The sequence below is a fragment of the Halictus rubicundus genome, chromosome 1, assembly GCF_050948215.1.
Source record: "Halictus rubicundus isolate RS-2024b chromosome 1, iyHalRubi1_principal, whole genome shotgun sequence".
NCBI classification, from domain to species: domain Eukaryota; kingdom Metazoa; phylum Arthropoda; class Insecta; order Hymenoptera; family Halictidae; genus Halictus; species Halictus rubicundus.
In genome coordinates this window covers 24,898,602-24,918,853 of record NC_135149.1, presented here as the reverse complement: position 1 = coordinate 24,918,853, position 20,252 = coordinate 24,898,602, and the positions used below count along the sequence as shown (strand labels likewise).

Genomic DNA, 20,252 nt, shown 5'->3' with positions numbered 1-20,252 from the left:
ATTTGAACCGATGATAGAAAATAGTACAATAATAAATTTGGAGTTATTTTAACGCTCGACTTGCGCGCACCGTCATTCATTTTTTTTTTTCTAGGTTATTTGTGCATGATATAGCAGGTGAAAAACTGAGGACATGTTTCCGGTCGAAAATTCGAAAAAAAATTCAGCGAAAAATTCCCGGAATGAATCCATTACAGATTTGAAGATCGAATATTCCCCTTTACAACGACTGCTTGAAACTTAATTCACAATTTCTTTTCTACTGTTTTATAGAACAAAAAAGGGGAACAAGTTAAGTTAAGAAGTTCGATGAACAGAAAAAATCGTAGATGAAGTTTCAAGCAAATGTTGCGAGGGGGTAGCTCCAATCTTTAACCCTTTGCACTCGAAACTATTGAGTCGTCCCATAAGCTCGTGCCGTTTACTCTTGTACCATTTAAATTCTAAAAATAAAATATGTAATCACCCTTTCATTCCACAAGCTCTTCTGACCTCTTTGGCAAAGACATCATACCGTCACTATAAAATTTCTGCGGTTTTTCATTGAAATACTTTTCAATGGTGAATAATATAAACATATCCACGGCACGAACTTATGGGACGACCTAATATTTTAACTCCAAAACGAAACATTTCTTCCAACCTAGTACATTTCCCTGTGTATATTTTTTTTTTTTTGTTCATGTTATACACACGAAAACGGTGGAAGTTACTCGTACAATACTGAAATGTTCAGTAATTTATTAAGTCCAAAAAATTGTATAACGTAAAAAATATTCTGAATAATGTTATAGCAATTTTTAGTGACGCCTTGTAGTCGTCAATTTAAAAATACATGACATTTATCTATTTAATTATTTAATATTTATTAACGCATAGAAGAAACATTAGATAAATTTAGTGTAACTGGTGCATTACTTATAATCTATTGAAGCTATTACAAGATGGGTTCAATTTTCATGTGTATATATAGATCCGTAGTCTAGTGACAAATAATTTATAGTCGCCATTCGAGTGCCAAGGGTTAAATTTGCGGTGGTTTCAGTCTCGAGAAGAATGTTTCAATCTTTCCACGGAATTTACAGCATTTTCGACCAAAAAAAGTGTCTTCCGTTCCCCGGATCATGAGAAAATATCTTAGACAACAAAGAACGACATATGCCCGCAAAAAGGGTTGATCGGAAGAGGATTCGAAACTCGTGTCGAATCGGCTAACATCTCCGGGAATAACGTTAGTTGGCAACTTGTCAGGATCCTGGTCGGGGCTAGCGTCCAAGCTCGAAATCTGTCTCGATGAAGGAACAGGACCCGGTCGACTTCCTTCGGGAAGCCTCGCCACGGCTTCCGCGTCGGTATTTATACGTTAAACGGCGCCACGCGGAGATCCTGGCCAGGCTGATGCCAGCGCGGGGGGCGTGGGGGGGAGGGGGGCGCATGGTCGGGCGCCATTACTATGCAAATAGATTCGTAGTGACACGACGAGAATGGGCCATACCCCGGTGCACCTAACTGGCGCCCGTCAGAACACCATTTAATAGTGTAGTTTCGCCTGCACACGCCGCCGCGCTCGCCGACCGAGCCCTCTGATCGAGCCACCCACGCCGAAACCCGACCGATCCTCTCCCCCTCTCTGCACCTCCCTTCCATCCCTCTCTTCGCTACCCCCTTTGCCCCTCTGTCGCCGTGGCCGACCCTCTTTCCGCCATCACAACCACCGGAACACCATCACCAAGCTCCGATATAGGTAATGAAATTGTCCATGCATGAACCGACGGGGTGGCGAACGTTTGTTCTGCGATCGAGCGAATACGTCGTTGCGTGCCTTTTGCGCAGCGAACCAGATTCCCGAGGATTTGCCGGAATTTCAGGTACACAAATGAGTACCTATATGGCTCGGCTCGGCTCTGCTCGGCTCCGGCTCCGGCTCGCTCGTATGCTGCCTCTCGAAAACAGAAACTCGATCCGACGCACCCGGGTTCCCTCCTCTGAAAAGGGGGAACGTTGGCGTCGGCGTCGGCAGCGTCGGCAGCGTCGACGGCAACGTCGACGGCGGACCTGGCGTCGGGAGGCGGGAAAGAGCGTCCGGGCTCTGTACGGTATACTACGTACATAGAATCCCAAAGGGTGGGCGGAAATAGACGTGATAAAAATATAAACGAGATGATGAGAGACGAATCGCCCGGCAACGAAACATCACGGACATTCCTCCGCGGGTAGATTTCCCGCGCTCTCCCCTCTCCCTCTTTGCGTCTGCTAATGGCTGCCCCGTTCCCCCGCCAACCCCCGCGAACCTTCTACCTCGTTCTCTTTCTTCTTTTTCGGTTCTCCGCGGACGAGTTTCGCCTCTTTTGTTTGACCAGGTCTAGTGTTACCGTATGCTGAAATCTCCGTTCCCACCCCCGACCGTTTGTCCTTCATCCGATGATTGCGAGGAGGATCGAAGGGAAAGAAGGGTATTCACGGGGCAGAACGAGGTAACGACGGTTACTAAAGGAATAATTAAAATGAAAATGTAAGGTGGACAGATGAAATTCTGAAAACAGAGAAAACATACGTTCCTCGTTGCTCTGTCGCACGGTAAACCCCGCGCGACATTTAATTACCATTTTCCAACGATGGCCCATACCCGAAACGCGATTTCGCGCGGAATAACTCGTTTCGAATCTAATATTGGTAGACCGTGGACAACTTGGATATTTCGCGTATTCTATACCGTGCGAAATTTTACATTTTCTTTTTTCGTTTGTTTTTTGTTTTTTGTTTCGTCGTGTACACCTTGAATGAATCGCGCATTGCGAGGGAATAAAGCTGATAAAAGTGTGTACGGGATGATGAGAGATGGATCACGAACGACAACACAAGCATCACGAAAGTTCCCTGTGGTAGATTTACAGTTTATTTACGCACACGTATTGTATTCCCTGCTGGTTTGTTTTCCCGTTGTTTGACCACGTGCGATTTTTAATTTCATGAATCCATGCGCCGTATTCCGCGAATATTCTGTACAAATATACGCGTACAATTTCAAACATTACATATTGTCAGCGGAGCCATCGAACGTATCCAAAATACAAAGCACCTACGGAACGCCGTTCGTTTATCTCGCCAGAAACGAACAAAAAAAAAAATACGGTCCCGCGTAATCAATGGAAAAGCTACGAGCATTTTCGATAGAGCTTGCACAGACACTGTGTCGTCACATTTTTGCGCGATCATCACCAAACGCGAGCTACGTCTAATAAAATCCTGCAAACTGCATAAACCTTCTCCTCGCTAATCAATTTCTCACCATTACATTGAACGAGTAACATACATTCGGAACAACAGAAAGACTAATCGAGAAATATCTTCGGAGGTATGTTTCAAAAAGATTGATAAATAAAACAGCGAATTTTATAGTTGCAAAGGAGGTCCGCTGTCCGAGGGTTAAGTATATTATTAGGATGAATTGAGAAGTAGTACTTATTAACCCCTTGCCCTGAACAGAGTCCAATCAACACGTATGGTACTAATTTCCTTTAAACCGAAATAAAATTCTATTTTGGCGTTGTTAATGCTATTGAAGAACATATACAAGAGATATAAATTTTCTCCTTTTTCTAGGAAATTACGAAATACAAAACAGTTCTAATCACTGAAACCGTAAAATTGGTCGTAGGGCAAGGGGTTAATTTTAGTTTATGTACATCTTTGGAAATGTAGACCAGTCGTTAAGAGTGACAATTATTTTTAATTCATTTGGTAAGCAAGTCATAGTTTCCCTTAACAAAAAACCTACCGACACTTCTTGTATACCTGTTCCTACCGTGCGTGATCAAAATGGCCGGTCCTTGAAAAAATTGTTAATACATTGACGGTAGATAATAGTCAATTTGTTGCTGAATGAATTAGTAGAGGACCAACTTCCATAAAATGGCGATACAAATTTGTTTTCATATAATTGCAATTATACAAAAAATACCGCGATGCACTCCCCTCAATTTTCAAAATTGTACTGTCCCAAGAAATAAATACTGAAAAATACATTGTATAGATACTTTAAGAAAAGTCGCAAAGACAAATAGCTACAGTAGCGGACAAAAGTTTAAGACGAAAAGAAAAGAAGGAAGTAATAATTCAATTGACATGAAAAACATAAATACAGAGGTTTTGTTTTGGTGGTAACAGATGAATAGTTTGTTCACATATTGACAACAAAAATTTTTATTATGTTTCTGAGCATAATAGTAATAATATGCAAAAGAAAAACAAATCTATATTATATTTTCATGGTCAAAAGTTTAAGACTATGTATAAAAGAAACATTTTATTCGAAAAATGTGTGAAATATTTGTTTTATTTTAACAATTTGTCCAAAATCCATTATTTTTTATCACCTCGGCACATCTTTTCGGCATCGAATCTACTAATTTTTGACATTTTTCAACAGGAATGTTATTCCAAGCCGTTTGTATTATAGAGTAAAGTTCATTAAGATTTGTTGGTTTATAATTTGCCACACTTTTCTTTACTATACCCCATAAGTTTTCTATTGGATTTAAGTCTGGTGACTGCGAAGGCCACGGGGTAGTACGTTAATATTTTCTTCACGAAAAAAATTTTTCACAGCTCGGGCTGTGTGTTTTGGATCATTACCCTGTTGGAATGTGAAACTATGAGTCATATAATATTGTGTGCATATGGTAACATGGTATTCTTCAACACGTCTATATACTGGAAACGGTCCATAATTCCATCTATACGACGTATTGGTCCAGGCCCGTTGCGAGAGAAACACGCCCACACCATAACGCTACCACCCGCGTGTTTAATTGTGGGTAAAACGCATTGTGGTTTCAAATCTTCACCAATTCGGCGTCTTACATATTGTAACCCATCAGAAGCAACACGATTAAATTTTGATTCGTCTGAAAATAGTATTTTTTGCCAATCTTGACTCGTCCAATGTTCGTGAGCTTTAGCAAACGCAAGTCGCATTTTCCGATTTTTGGAACTGAGCATTGGTTTCTTCCGGGGTCTTCGTCCTCTTAAATCGAAGTTTTTCAAACGTCTTCTAACAGTTCTAGCACTAATGTTTGTGTCACTGTTCGTGTTTATTTCAACTGCAATATCACTTGCAGAACGAAAGCGGTCCTTTTCGCATAAGCGGTGAATCCGACGATCCAGTTTCGCAGTTGTTATCCGAGGTCTTCCGCTTCTTGATCGATCAGAATATTGACCAGTCTTTAAAAATGTGTACCACCCTTGCTTACAAGCCGTTTCTGATTTATCTACAAGATTTGCTATTTTGGAAAATATCATTTTTTCTTTTCGTAGTCTTACAATTTGCTCTCTTTCGTTTGGTAGCAAACTCCGAGTTTTACCCATACTTTTCTCCCCTGTATATAAACTTCAACCAACGAAAGGTATGCCAGACTCCGATTTCAAAATTCATATAGCAAATTATAGAAAGAACGTAATAGATGTTGCTTGTTAGACAGATCGTCTTAAACTAATGTCCGCTGCGCACAAACGTTCAGAGGAAACAAACGACTGAAACTTCTACATTGTGTACATTTGACGATCATAACATTGAGATGAAGGAGGTGAAACATATACCTGTCTTACTTTGAAATATCAAACAGAATAGAAAGACAGTACTTGTGTATTACGCGTATAATCGAAATCGCGTATCATCGTCTTAAATTTATGTCCGCTACTGTATGTGATAAGAGAAGTTTGAAAAGTTCAATTTGACCGGTCGTGGCAGGTTTGGTGTTAATTTAGGAAACGATCTAGAACGTTTAGCCGTCGTACGGTGAAATTGTATCGCATGCTCCGTATGCTCGAATAATTTAAGCAGCTTAGCGTGTGTAAACAGGGCGGCAAGCTGCATTGAAAAATTCAGGGGGGCTTTAAATCGCTCGATCAAACGGTCGTTCTCGGAAGGGTGGGCGTCTTCCGACAAAAACACATCCAGGAATAAACATTTGCAACGTGCCGAGGACGCTGAATGCCATTTCGAATCGCGCATACCCTCGTGAACAAAGTGGAATTTCATTTTGACGACGCCATAAAACTTGTCCATGCCCGCGCGCGCGCGCATTTCCAAACTTACGCGGCAGGTTTTAATGACGCGCCGAATTAAATATGCAGACATGTTGCAATATCCGTTCGAACGATTACTCTTTTCAGGGGGAGACGCTTCGTACACGCGCGCAACCAACTGGTTCGACGAAATATTTATCGGCAAACATACCTACATATGTCCCGTGTATTTCGATTTATTAAACGTTAAAGAGACAGCCCGTGTGCCCGTACCCAGACCACCCTTCCCGAAAATCAGATGAAATTTCTCGCGAATCACGCTAATGTCCCCGCCCACTATAGCTTCAGCATATTTCGTTCGTGCTCTCCACTTTATTTTAAACGTATCGATGATACGCGCTGCTTAATGCAAATATACGCGCGCGGAAGTACAACGATTCGGTAGCGCGACAATTTTTGCCGTTTGTTTCTTCCATTTTTTTTTTTCTACCTGATTTCGTGGTTCCTGCCAATTCCGAGCGATTCTATCATGAAGCGCAATTTTCTACGGAAAATTGAACATTTGCATCGTGTGGTGACACTAGTCTCCAATCTCGTGCCGCCTGGCGTTAAACGAATAAACTAATCAAACTTTTCAATTTCCAATAATCTTTTTGTGAAACCTTTGTCAACATTCTCTCGACACTTTTCCGATTCGTACGACTACAAACACGACACGATTTCGATCATTTCTGCTCGTTTAATCCACGATATAGTAGAACCTCTGTTATCCGAACTAATCAATGGAACGTGAATCTTCAAATAATACAACAATCGTCTATCTTTACTTATGTGTACGATAAGTCGAGTTGCTTGTAGAATTTTCTAATTTTGTTGAGATTAATCGTTATTTAAATTCGTTGTATTAATATACATTATTTTAACACGAGTCGCTTCACTGTTTACAATTATTAAATAACATTCGCGGCCGAACAATGAAAATCAGAAGATAAGAGTTAAGAGATTTTTAAACGGATTTAATATACAAGGTGGTCCAAAAGTCCGGGACCACACAAAATTCGAATTTCCCCATAGATATGTGAATTTTTAAAAAAATAGATAGGTGATATTATTAGCGCCTGTATTGAACGTATAACCTAGCAGAAAATATATTTCCCAAATTAATTTTTAGACTAAAATTCACCCAAGCAAGCGGCAATGACAGTGGACAGATTCCTCGCAATTAGCCCGCGTCTAGAGTAACTGAAAATCGCACTCGGGCGAATTTAAAAGTCGGAACAAAGTCGAACGAAATGTTGCAAGCGTTAGCGATAAAATTGAACAATATTCCACGACGGACTGGTATCCGACGGTTAATGTTAATTCGTTGCAGAATATTCTATCCGCGTCGCTTATTTCATTTCGCGTTCTACAAATGACGTTTACACATCACCGCCGTCCAACGATATTAATATTTCAAGATTAACGTTCCTCGATCGTTGGTGCTCGCGACGGAAAACCGTGACGACGCGACGCGCGATGGATCCCCGTGTCCCCTTGTTTTACGTTTTTCTTCGTCGAACGGTATCGAAGCTCGCTTGAGGAGACAGTCGAGAGCGGTTAAAGGTTTTCAGAAAAGTGACGAAAGGTACTTTAAAGTACAGGTGCTGTCGAGGGTGCTTCGGAATTCCGAGAGGGCCGGTCACTGGCACGAACTTTCAAGGATGATAAAATTACCGTGTCGAATGGTCTCCGGGACAGAAATACGCGACAATTATTAACCCGTTCGCAAGACGTTTCATATACGTTCTACGTTCAGTTCGTGTACCTTGATAGCTATCGATATGCATTTTAAAAAGAATTTAAAATTGGAGGGAAGTAATTTAACACTAGATTTCCGGAGCGAGTCAATTTGACTCATTTACGATTTTATTGCTATACGAAATATTGCTTTATTTCTATATATATATATAGAAAAACTTAAATAATTTTTCTAGAACATATGTTCCTTTCTAATAGAATTATGAAATTTATACAAATACTAATTCCTCCCCCTCCCCACTCCTTAGTTCGAAAAGTCTATACGTGCTATACCTATTTTGACGAATGTGAGTCAAATTATTAAATATTTTTAAATGCTTTTAAATATTTTTAAATGTTTTATACAAAGAGGTCGCACAAGTAAAAATCTCAAGAAAAGAATTTATTTTACAATTGGCTGAAGAACTAAGCGGTAACTATGACACCATGAAGCCGAAAATACTTTCACGCCTCTATCTAACATACAGTGACTCCAACTAATATTCGTACACTCTTAAAAATCGCAAAGAGCTACAATCGTTTAACGATGAGAACTTAAGGGCGAAAGTCGTAGAATTTTGGCCTTCTCAGGGAATTTCGCCCTTATGTGATCATTTTGGAATATCTGTAGCTCATTGCAACGTTGGCCGATTTTGGTGAAATTCTCAGAATACGTATAATTCATACAGATCTACAAATCGTACTTTCTAAAGTTTCAATGTAAGTCCACATAAAAAAGTTGCAAAATACAACTATTAGTATTTTCTCTGCAATTTTAATCAAACATTTTTTTCACGTTATGTAGTGATCCAATTGTTCTAACTTCTCAAAAAATATTCAAGTAGCATAGTCCAATATTGACAAAGTTATGCGATTTTTAAGAGCGTACGAATATTAGTTGGAGTCTCTGTATACAGAATATTGAAAAACGATTGAATTGACAAGTTCAAGTATCATGCAAAATAAATAGAAGTAATTAAAAACAGAATACAGTGATTTCTCTATATATGAGAATTCACTGTGTATATGTAAAAATTGTTTTGAATAAAGTTTCTTTAAAATAAAATGTTATTTTTTTTTTTTAATTCAATTTTGATGTTTGAGTCAAATTTAATCATTTCAAAACGGGTATATACGCAACATTCGGCAATCTAGTGTTGAAAAGGTTTACCCTATAGAATTGTGATGAGAATCGTAAAGTTTCACCGATGGAACACTTTTGGTCCTCCGACGGTATTTATTTTTCTTGTCTTTCGGCATTTTTCAAGGCGTTAATGCAAGCATACTTTCTCGTTTTCGATCCTTATCGCAGAGTTAAAACACTGCGAATCTGTATTCATTCCGGCGGTCCTCCCGCGAGCGGCGCTGGCTCGATAACACAAAGAAAATATCATGGCGCGCAGAGTGCTATCGTCGTCGTTAATTCTCATTACCCGTTCATTTTATAAGCGCATCTCGGCGACAACCCAGATCGGACATTCCTTCGTGGAAACCGCGCTTAGCAGGCTTCTTAAGGCGAGAATACTTTTTTTTCTTTTTTTCTTTTTTTTTTTTTTTTAGTGTCGCTGAAATTTCGTGGACGCGCATACGGATCGCAAAATTGAATTTGCTCGGCAGTATTGGTGAAAAAAAAATCGGGGTTATTTAGTAACTCTTTCTATCGAGAGTGGTCCACGTAAATGTAATGTGAAAAATGTATGGAATATGTTAGAAATGAATTTCATATTTCATTTTCAATAATCACTTCAAAGCTATGCCATATTACGATACATGATATTATGATATATTTTATGATTTTATTCTTTTTTATTTTTATACACTTTATAAAAAATAATAAATATTCAAAGTAAGCGGACTTTCGTTTAAAAATTGATTGTTGTCAATTTAAAAATACATGACTTTTATTTATTTAATTATTTAATATTTATTAAGCTAGTAAAGCCTATTGAAGCTGGTAAAAGAAGGGTTCAATTTTCATGTGTATATATAGGCATTTTGCATATAGATCCGTAGTCTAGTGACAAACAATTTATCTCTACAATGATCAATCAATGCACTCTATAAACGAGTGCATTCTGACGAAACGAAAGAGTATCTGACGAAAGTGTCTAATGAAAAGTATCTTATTAGGGTGGAAGCTAACGACAAAGATACACGTATGCAACGTGGACAATTTATTATGGTGGAAGTTGTAGACAGCTTACTAAGTGCCGAAACAGCCCAGGAAGATTGATGTTCCTTCGGTCTGCGGTTCGGCCAGAGGCCGAAATACAAATGTGACTCATCAGTGAGCAGGGACCTTATCGTTTCGAGGTATCATTCTATCGAAATGTGATTAGTTCATATTAACACGTATCCGAACGACGTTATTTTTCCTCTGTTCTTTATTATACCTTGTAGGAAATTATATCATTAATCCTCACGGATTATTTTAATCAATTTGAATTCGTTTACATCGAAGAAGTAATGAAGCTGATGTTGCTGTAATCAGGATATCTCGGGAAAGATAATATAAATTATAATAATTCTGTCAGCAATGTTAACTTTCAACGCCATCTTTTGACAAAAGTCTACAATGCTCACAACCAGTTTTAATCATCATTGCATTGGGAAATAATTGCTATAATTCTTTTCATCTTCATGTTCCTTTGGTTTTTCACCAATTAGTATTTATTTATTAAAGCATGGTATTAAGTATATTCAATACCATTAAAATTGGTTAAATTAACAACGGATCAATTTTTTTACAGTATAACAATGTGAAAGAATGATGCCAGAGTCATGACATGATCTGATGTTTTAGTATAATTTACAGTGAGAATGATGATTAAAAACAAACTGTAAAATTGTTATGGTAATACTTTGCAATACTACGTTACGATAATATAAAAAAAATTATTAATATTGTATGACGAATATACGAAACGAAGCCATATTGCGGACTCTCCATTTGCAACAAATAATTTGAACTGTACATATCATTAATGAATAACAATTAAATTGCTGATTTATAAGATCTACCATTAAAATGAGATTTAACAATGATACGAATTATATTACAGATTAATTAAAATTACTAATGAACAGTAAATCCTGTTGGAACAATTACAAAAATGGAAAGAACAGTCATTTAAGGCGAAACGGTAAATTTCGATTGTTCAAATGAAAATTAAAAGAAATTTTAAAATAATCGTGCAAAACGAAATAAGCTTGTGTGAATACTTTTATAAATGTGTCAAACCTATACTTTGAAAGCAAATACATATTTAAGAAAAAAATTTTTATTTTTCATAATTAAACGATCATTAGATGCCTCATATTCGATTCTCGATTATAAATTTAATGAGATCCGGGCAAAACGATGGTGATTACTCTTGTTACGTTCGGAAGAAGCAGTTTTCGGAACCGGACCGACAGTTTCTGTTTAGTATTCCGAACTGTGCACTCGGTGGTGAAGAAAATTAATTATGTTGGCTAATTATTTAGCGGGGACTAATTTTCCGTTCACTGTTTACGATTAATCACGCGTCTCGGGTGGGAAATAACGTACCTATGGTTTCGTTTCGGCGGAACACAACGATATCGAATATTTTTGCATAATTCCGTCCCTTCGGTCTTGAATTATTCAAAACGCAACACAAATAAACTTTAATTGGATTTTAATTGTTGGTAAGTAAACATATTTTTATTCTAATTCACTAGTTTCAACGAAACAAATCATTTTCATATGACTCGTAATGATGAAATTTAATTTTAAGATAATCATAGAATTGTAGAATAATATAGTGCAGTATACCAGGCTGTAATAACACAAGGAAATGGAGTTATTTTTCAAGAGCTGTAAAACTAAAAATATCTTTCGCACAGATTTGCACATCATACTTTTTTTACCATTTTTTTACTCACAGTGTTTGAATTGTTATGGCAGTCGGCAGAAAATCAATAACTTCTGAACTAATCCATTTTCGACCTAAGACTACTTTTTTAAAGGGGGATACGAAGCTACATCGATTAATGAAAATAAACGCAATGTAGCTAAAAAGAATTGAAGTGATCTTTAATTTTTATATATATATTTTAATATATATAATATTATATTATCTTTTACTGTATGTATTATATTGTATTATTGCAATATTATGTATACATCTATCATGCTATTTATTTTTTCAAAAACTGTAAATATACTCATAAATATTATACGTTTATTTCTTTTCTAAAACAAGTGATAAACCAACGTAAACCTGAGGATACGTCACGTACCGATAACCTTGTTATAAACTATGATATTAATAATGTCAAATTAATGACGAATATAATTTGAGTTGTGAATTAGCAATAATTACGTATCTCTTGAATAGAAGGCGATTTTCAAGCTGAAATAATGGTTGTCCACGTAGATCGGGAAAATGTCACACTGTGCAGGTTGAAGCCGTGAAGAAACGGGAAGGGGTTAACCGTGGTCCGTCGAGACGGCAATCGTAGGGCAACTTAAAGGGGTTAAATCGATGCCGACGAGTGTTAGTTAGACGGCTGTTGTTCGGCCGAGAACGTGGCGCCTCCCGGCAAGAAGCTATAATTACTTTCTATCAGCCCCCGATGTGTGTACGTCCCGCGGAGGCGGATTTCCAAAGGAAATAGCGAAACTTGGAGCTCGATGCACACGGAATTGGCGTTTTAATCAGGGTGTCGCGTTCGTCTCGGGTATCTCGAATAGCAGGGGGGTGATACGGGATGCATGGAGGCGAACGGCCGTCAGACAGGCGCCAGCCGTATACGGTGCTCCTGGCTCCGACGCTCTGCCGGAACGAAGAGCTGACTTCATTTTCCACGAATCGCCCTTTCGCATTCCGTCTATATACGATCGGTCAACGCTTTTGTTCGCGCGACAGGGTGCCAAAACGCCCTCCGCAGGGGGTTCCTTTTACCTTACCGACGTATGGATTTACGTCTTACCCCGCTACGAAGATCGATAGCCCTGGATATGAAACCGATGTCGGTGTACCTGGAAAAATTCGAGCCGGATCAGCTTACCTGTCGCCCACCGAGATACTCCGGCTGCCCTATTGTTCGACCTGTACTTCCAGTTTCGCGCAGAAACACGCGCGATTTCGATGCTATTGTTTGACCCCCATTTTCGCAACTTACCCCCTCCACCTCCTCCATCGTGCGTCAAATTGACGACACAATGGTGAAACATCGAGTGAAGTGAAACGAGAAATAATTAATTTAACGCTGAGTATTTTATTGTTGTGTAACCGAAGCAGAAGCAGTAAAAGGAGAGAATGGGATTTGTAATTGGATTTTTGCGTCAATGTATGAAATATAGAAAGTGTGATTTAGCTCTGCAAAATGCTAGGAGAGTGAACGAATATTGTTAGAATTATTCTCGAGCTTTTCGATTTTTATTCCACTCCTGTAAATTAGTTTGATTTCAAAGTAATTCTCTCAAAGCATTGGAAAACTGTTTGCGCCTTTGTTTTGATTCTCAGTATTTCTATTATTGTGTAATAATAATAATTAACTTGTTTCCCGTATATTTTTAATTGTAAATTGCTGGCAAATATTTCTCTTTCGTTGATTAGTGTCGAAAATAATTGATACCATCATTTTTCTGAGATACCATTGTACTTCACGTATTACAAACTGTGAACTCGCGTAAACATTCGCGTTCACAATGGGCGCGAAACGGTCGAAGATATTCAAACGAAATTCAATATGCGTGCATGGTATTTTGCAATACAAACCAATAAGGTGAAAGTGGCGTGTTTGGACACAAAATTCGAGGTAAACGTGCATGAGAGGTTTGAAAACAGCGAGCGGTGTTAACACCGGCCGTAACCACACGCAATTCGCATACCAGCAGCGTGAATAATTATCATTATTTATCAGTGCCACACACCGGAAACCGTTCTAAACCGCAGTAACGAAATTTCATGGTGCTCAGCGTTTTCCGGTGAACCGGTCGAAAATCATCGTATTATCCCAATTTCAATTAAGACGACAAGTTGGGAAGCATATATTCCATTAATCGCAACACTTGTCAAAAAGAGTAAACCTAACTTCGCTGCGACCACTTAACAATTTTCGAAATTGCGACATTTCATCCGAATGAAAAGGCATAAAATTAACTATTATTATTATAGACATTTTTTCAAAAATTCTAGACTATGTATCAAAATCTTAAATAATGAAGAAAACAAGAAATATTTTATAGTACCCTCAAAGGGCTAAAGAGCACAACAAAGCATCGCTGATTTGAAATATCAATACACTACTACTTAAAATATTAGGGACTTGGTTAGAGGGTGCTGAGAGAGACTGATACAGAGCGAGAGATGTAACAATTATTTGTGGAATTAATTAGAAAATTTTTGAATAAGAGCAACGGAAGGAGCATGGAATGAATGGGTTAAGTTAGAACTGTGAACCAAGTCCTTTTCTTGGCTGTGAGAGAAAATAAAGAATTTATTATTATTAAAATAACCAAACCTGAAGTGCCCCTATCGAATATACAATAAAATAGTGCAATTTCTAAGAATCTAGCGAATAGACAGACTTGTAAACCCACCACGGGTTATGTCACTTCGCATGGTCGAGTGTCCTCGGTAAGTAGAATTGGTCGGCCATAAACAGACACATCAGCCGGCCATGTTTACTGGAGTCAATCAGAAAGTTACATTCACTCCCTTAGAACTTTTCGTCTGTTAAAGATATCCCAACGAGGCTTGACGGAAACAATGTTTAATACCTCTACTCTGAAGTTGTATCAATGGCTTCGACATTGTGGTCCCCTTTCGTTCGTTATCAATCATAAAACACGACGTGTCCGCTGGAAGTTGCGTCCAAATTGGAGACTGTGATTCGTTTTCCATGAGCAAAGAAGCGTTACCGTTCCGAAATTTATTTTCATACATCCAGATCTGTCACTTTTCAAACCAAATATGAATCGACCAATTCATCAGTATCTCGATTAGGCGAACCAATTAGTAGAATGTTTGGTTAATAGAATAGTTTCCTAGCTACTCTGCGACATTTTCCTGTTTAAAATGAGTCCAAACACGACAGAATTCGGTGCAGATTTGCTTGTTCAATCGACGATTTTCTAGAACCTCCATTATCCGAACCAATGATACCTGAATTCTGCAGTATGGTTTATGGTTAGGCTTATGGTTTCGTCGTTAGAAGTTCGAACACGCCAATTATATTGCCCACGTGCCACTGATGAGTTCGGATAATCGAGGTTCTACTCTATCGTGGATTAAACAAGTAAATATTATCCAAATTGCGCCGTGTTTGGTATCGTTTCACTCAGAAAAATGTCACGAATATGTTGGTAAAAGTTTGGCAAAAAAAAAGATCATTAGACATAAACAAGTTTTATCATTGAATTTCTGAATTTTATGATATTTTCCGCGTTTTTCTCGGTCCCGAAATTTCCGCATGCATCAAGGCACTTCCGTACTCGAATAACGGTAGAAAATGAATTTCTTTTTCCGCGAGCAGAAAACGAGAATCGCGGTGACCTAAAATACCAATACCAATAGCCACGCGGTGTTAATGGACAATACAGAACCCCGGCTGACGAACATGCAAACAATCGTGCAGCCGACCGGACTTCATCGTTCAACCCTCAAGTGGCTTGACCCGGAAGCGAGCAGGATATTTTCTGTCTATCAATTTACCCGGTCTATAACGTAATTTCAGGATGCTCATGATTTTCCAGCCTGCCTCGTAGGAGGGGGTAAAGGGGAAGCTGTAGTTGAAAAAAGACGGAAGGTCGGGGGAGGGGTGTAGGAAAGGGGATGAAACGAAGGCAATTCGAGATCATCGGCTCCGCCTAACGGCGCGCAGGAACGCGAGGTGGCGAGGGCTCGCGGTATATAGGTATAGGTTATGTTTGCACTGTAATTTTCCACCCAACTCGCCGCCGCTCCCGTTCGACAGCGACCCGGGTACAGAGAGAGAGAGAGAGAGAGAGAGAGAGAGAGAGAGAGAGAGAGAGAGAGAGAGAGAGAGAGAGAGAGAGAGATGTACAGGGTGATTCAGCTGAGTGTGCCAACCAAATTACGTGTATTTGGTACATGAAAAAATGATTGAATCGCAAGTTGAATTTCAATGACAGTGTTTTTAGTAAACCCGAAAGGCCCGATCGGAATGTAATCACTCAATTACGATTCACTTAAGGCAATGCATACATGCAATTTTAATTTAATTCCCATGGCCAGGAATATCTACGTAATATGCATATTTTGATTAATAAAATTGATTGTTAAATTACGCTCAAATTCAGTAATACTTTGTCTTACCTTTTTAAAGGGCCTAGCCGATTAAGATGGTCAAAACTGCCCTTAGAGGTTTTTCAATGATTAATGAACCATTCGAAAGCTGACCCAGAAAAACCCCTCTGAGCAAAATTTCAACCCCCTATCTTGCTCGTGAGGGTAGTTACAGGGTAAATTAGATTTCGCGCTTTTCCGCGCATTTCCCACACTCTGATGCTTCCTAAAATTCTGAAAAAAATGTGGCATATTTTGGATCCTAAGGCAGATTTTTGAGAATTTTTTCAGATTTTTTTCTTGCAAACTGTGGTCGCAAAAAATGAAAAACCTCAAAAAAATCGGAAAAATGTACATTTCTCAAAAATATGAAAACATGCTATTTTGCTGTTTAGTGCCCCGATAAAGTACCATAACAGGCAGTGTCCTCAATTTTTTTTAGATTTTTTCTTGTGGGCACTTTTTGTCCAGACAAGAAAAACCGAATTTTTCCGCCGTTTCTGCTATTTGGAGGAAAGTTACACTTGTTGGTTTTATCGCAGGTATATATTAAGTCATTTTAAACATTATTACATCGAAACAAGTAAGTGTTTGACCTAAGAAATGTTTTAAGAGAAAAAAATGGATTGTATGTTGTGCGATATATACCAGAATGTTCGGGACGTTTACAAGATCGCCGGTTGGCACAGCGGTTAGGGCGTCGGGCTACGGAGCGGATACGCTGGTGTTCGAATCCCGTTGGTGGGAAAGTTTTTTTTCCATACGTCATCTTTATTTTTTCAATTTCTTATATGGTTTATTTATATGATTTTAACAATATTTTTTTTAATGTTTTAAAAATATTGAGGTAACATTTTTAACTAAAATACATACAAAAATAGTTTTGCAGTATCTATTATTTCCTCGATTCTCTAATTGTATATGTTCATCATTGCGGTCCTGTTTAACATTGTTAATATTAAAATTCATTAATCTAGTTTCTAAGCCTTGCGTCTTCAGAAATTAGGGAGGAAGTAAGAAGAACTCTGAATAAATAACACGCAGCAAAGTATTGGTTTTTGTCAAATTGAGAGAAAAGGGCTACATACTACCACTATTTTGAAAGTGAGGTATCAGGTACAAATAAGCCTAAGCCATTTCTCTTTATTGTAAGGTACATGAGGAAGTAATTCCCGTTTATAGTTACTTGAATGAAAGACTTGTTCTGTGGACATTTATGATACGGATCAGGAAGTTCATTATTTTCGGTGGGATGCAGAGGCAATTCATAGTATACTAGGTCAAAAGTACCAGCTTCTACACAAACAAGTAGACAACAAAACCTTTCCAAAAATTGGAAACAATTGGAACTGCAAAAAGACTCCATTTCAAACAGTATCCTCGGTAGATACTCTTGATTTTCCGGAAATGACAGAAGTAGATTTAAAAATTCTTTTCACGGAATCTTACCAATTTTCACAAGCAATTTCATATCAGGCAGAAATCGTGGACGAACACAATAATATAAATATTAATTTATTGCCTAATCCAAGAAAATAATATCATTAAATTCGAAGTAAAATCGGAGTGATATAAATAAAAGTTAGTTCAAAATGTTACCTCAATATTTTTAAAACATTAAAAAAATATTGTTAAAATCACATGAATAAACCATATAAGAAATTGAAAAAATAAAGATGACGTATGGAAAAAAAACTTTCCCACCGACGGGATTCGAACACCAGCGTATCCGCTCCGTAGTCCGACGCCCTAACCGCTGTGCCAACCGGCGATCTTGTAAACGTTACGAACATTCTAGTATATGCCGCACAAAATACAATCCATTTTTTCTCTTAAAACATTTCTTAGGTCAAACACTTACTTGTTTCAATGTAATAATGTTTAAAATGACTTAATATATACCTGCGATAAAACCAACAAGTGTAACTTTCCTCCTAATAGCTGAAACGGCGAAAAAATTCGGTTTTTCTTGTCTGGACAAAAAGTGCCCACAAGAAAAAATCTAAAAAAAATTGAGGACACTGCCTGTTATGGTACTTTATCGGGGCACTAAACAGCAAAATAGCATGTTTTCATATTTTTGAGAAATGTACATTTTTCCGATTTTTTTGAGGTTTTTAATTTTTTGCGACCACAGTTTGCAAGAAAAAAATCTGAAAAAATTCTCAAAAATCTGTCTTAGGATCCAAAATATGCCACATTTTTTTCAGAATTTTAGGAAGCATCAGAGTGTGGGAAATGCGCGGAAAAGCGCGAAATCTAATTTACCCTGTAACTACCCTCACGGGCAAGATAGGGGGTTGAAATTTTGCTCAGATGGGTTTTTCTGGGTCAGCTTTCGAATGGTTCATTAATCATTGAAAAACCTCTAAGGGCAGTTTTGACCATCTTAATCGGCTAGGCCCTTTGCCACCGGTGCGTCGTTGAGATTCTTCCGATTAAAATGAGCACAAACACGACCAAAATCCGTCCACTTCTATTTTGTAATTTTTTTTCGGCCGCTAATTTTGTTACTTACATTAAGTCTATGATACTAGTGCGACCTACGTCGTGTTTGGACTCATTTTAATCAGAAGAATCTCAACATTGCCCTGGCACTACGTTTGTAACAGTAAGACAAAAAATATTCGATTTAAAGTTTTCTTTAGTTTAGATTTCACGCATTTACGACAAAACTGAACGAGCGTAATTTGAAACAGTAAAAATATTAGAAGAATTTAAAAACACTATTATTTTCAACCTGTTAGACATATTAAGAGAGAAAATAAATTTCCGTTTCACTCCAGCTTGTTGCAATTCGGGTCGAAAATGTTTTTTTTTGCATAAGCATCCGCTGTCTAACGATTACGTTCGCGGCATCTCTTTGAAGTACGTCTGTCGCTTTTCCTCTTGCACCACAGTTTCATTCTCTCCCCTTGTCTGCCGAGATAAGGCTCCGCTGAGCTCGAGGCAACTAAGTGGTGGGGGAAGAGCGGGGATGGGTCGTGAAAATTTAAGTGTAACAGTACCGTACAAGGAATTTAGGTGACACACTTAGCTGAATCGTCCTGTACAGAGAGAGTAGGAGACGGAAAGAGAGTCAGAGAGAAGAGAGACCACCCTGTGGCACCTGCCCCCGTCCTCTCCGCCCATCATGCTGAAATAACACCCCAGGCAGTCCGGCCGCACTCGTGGTATGCGTTTATGGGTCCCCGGCTGGCGGTGTGCCGGTGCATCGGTGTCCGTGATGTGCTTATTATTTATATAATTGCTCAATAGCCTCAATTACGGGCCTTATTCAATCATAATCATCCTCCGGTGTTATTTGCGGACAAGCCCAGCTGATTGTAAGCACTCGACGCGGCACTTGCGAGCCGGCGTCGTGTCGCGCCGCTGCTGTTGCGTCCCGTGTCGCGTCGCGACGCGTGGCCTGGCCTGGCCTGGCGTGGCACGGCGTGACACGTTGGCGTACGGCGTGGCGTATGGCGTGGCATGGCGTGCCTGCTCTCCCAGCGTGTATGGCGTGGCGAGCGTCGACGCCCGCTAACGTACGGAACACGTAACGCCGGCGATGGACACGGTCTCCTGCTAGAGGACGATCCCTTTCGCCCACGTTAATTCGTTCCCGGCGAAATGTAAATACGGAATGAGTAGAATGGAACGGAAATGACGCGGCACCGAGAGCACTGCACTGCCATTCCGAAGTTCCGATTGAAATTCGGTTCGGTAGGTGATATCGGACGGACGGTTGATCTTTGACCGGGTCCGGACAGAAGTGGAAGATGCGCAACAGTGCCACCACAATGGCGCCGTGACCCCGGCAGAGATCATTGCCTTGCGATCATGCCTGTTCGGGAACTGACTTTTTCAGGCGGTCGAACTTTTATTGCAAGGTGGTCGAAGGATTTGAACAATCGATTTGTACAGCTTGTCCTTGTGGTGCGACCAGGTAGTAAATAATTCTTGAAAAAGTGATTCAGAATGGAGGGTAAGGGAGAATACTTCGTGCCCAGCCTGTCATTGAGACACAAATTGTTTGCGAAGAATACGTAGTATATAAATATCGTACGAACAGTATTGTTAAAAAATTAAAAAACACTGTTGTACTATCTTTGACTTATTCAGATTTTTTGAATATATGATACAGTCCGAGAAATAGAAATCTACGTAAGCGGAGCTTCATGCAGA

The 20,252-nt window shown here is 38.9% G+C and overlaps 1 protein-coding gene across 4 annotated transcripts in view; it reads right to left on the bottom strand.

Moving 5' to 3' along the window:
• Positions 1 to 20,252, bottom strand: part of LOC143358792 (membralin) — a 135,259-nt gene that overhangs the window by 49,749 nt on the left and 65,258 nt on the right. The gene's annotated exons all lie outside the window — the stretch shown is intronic.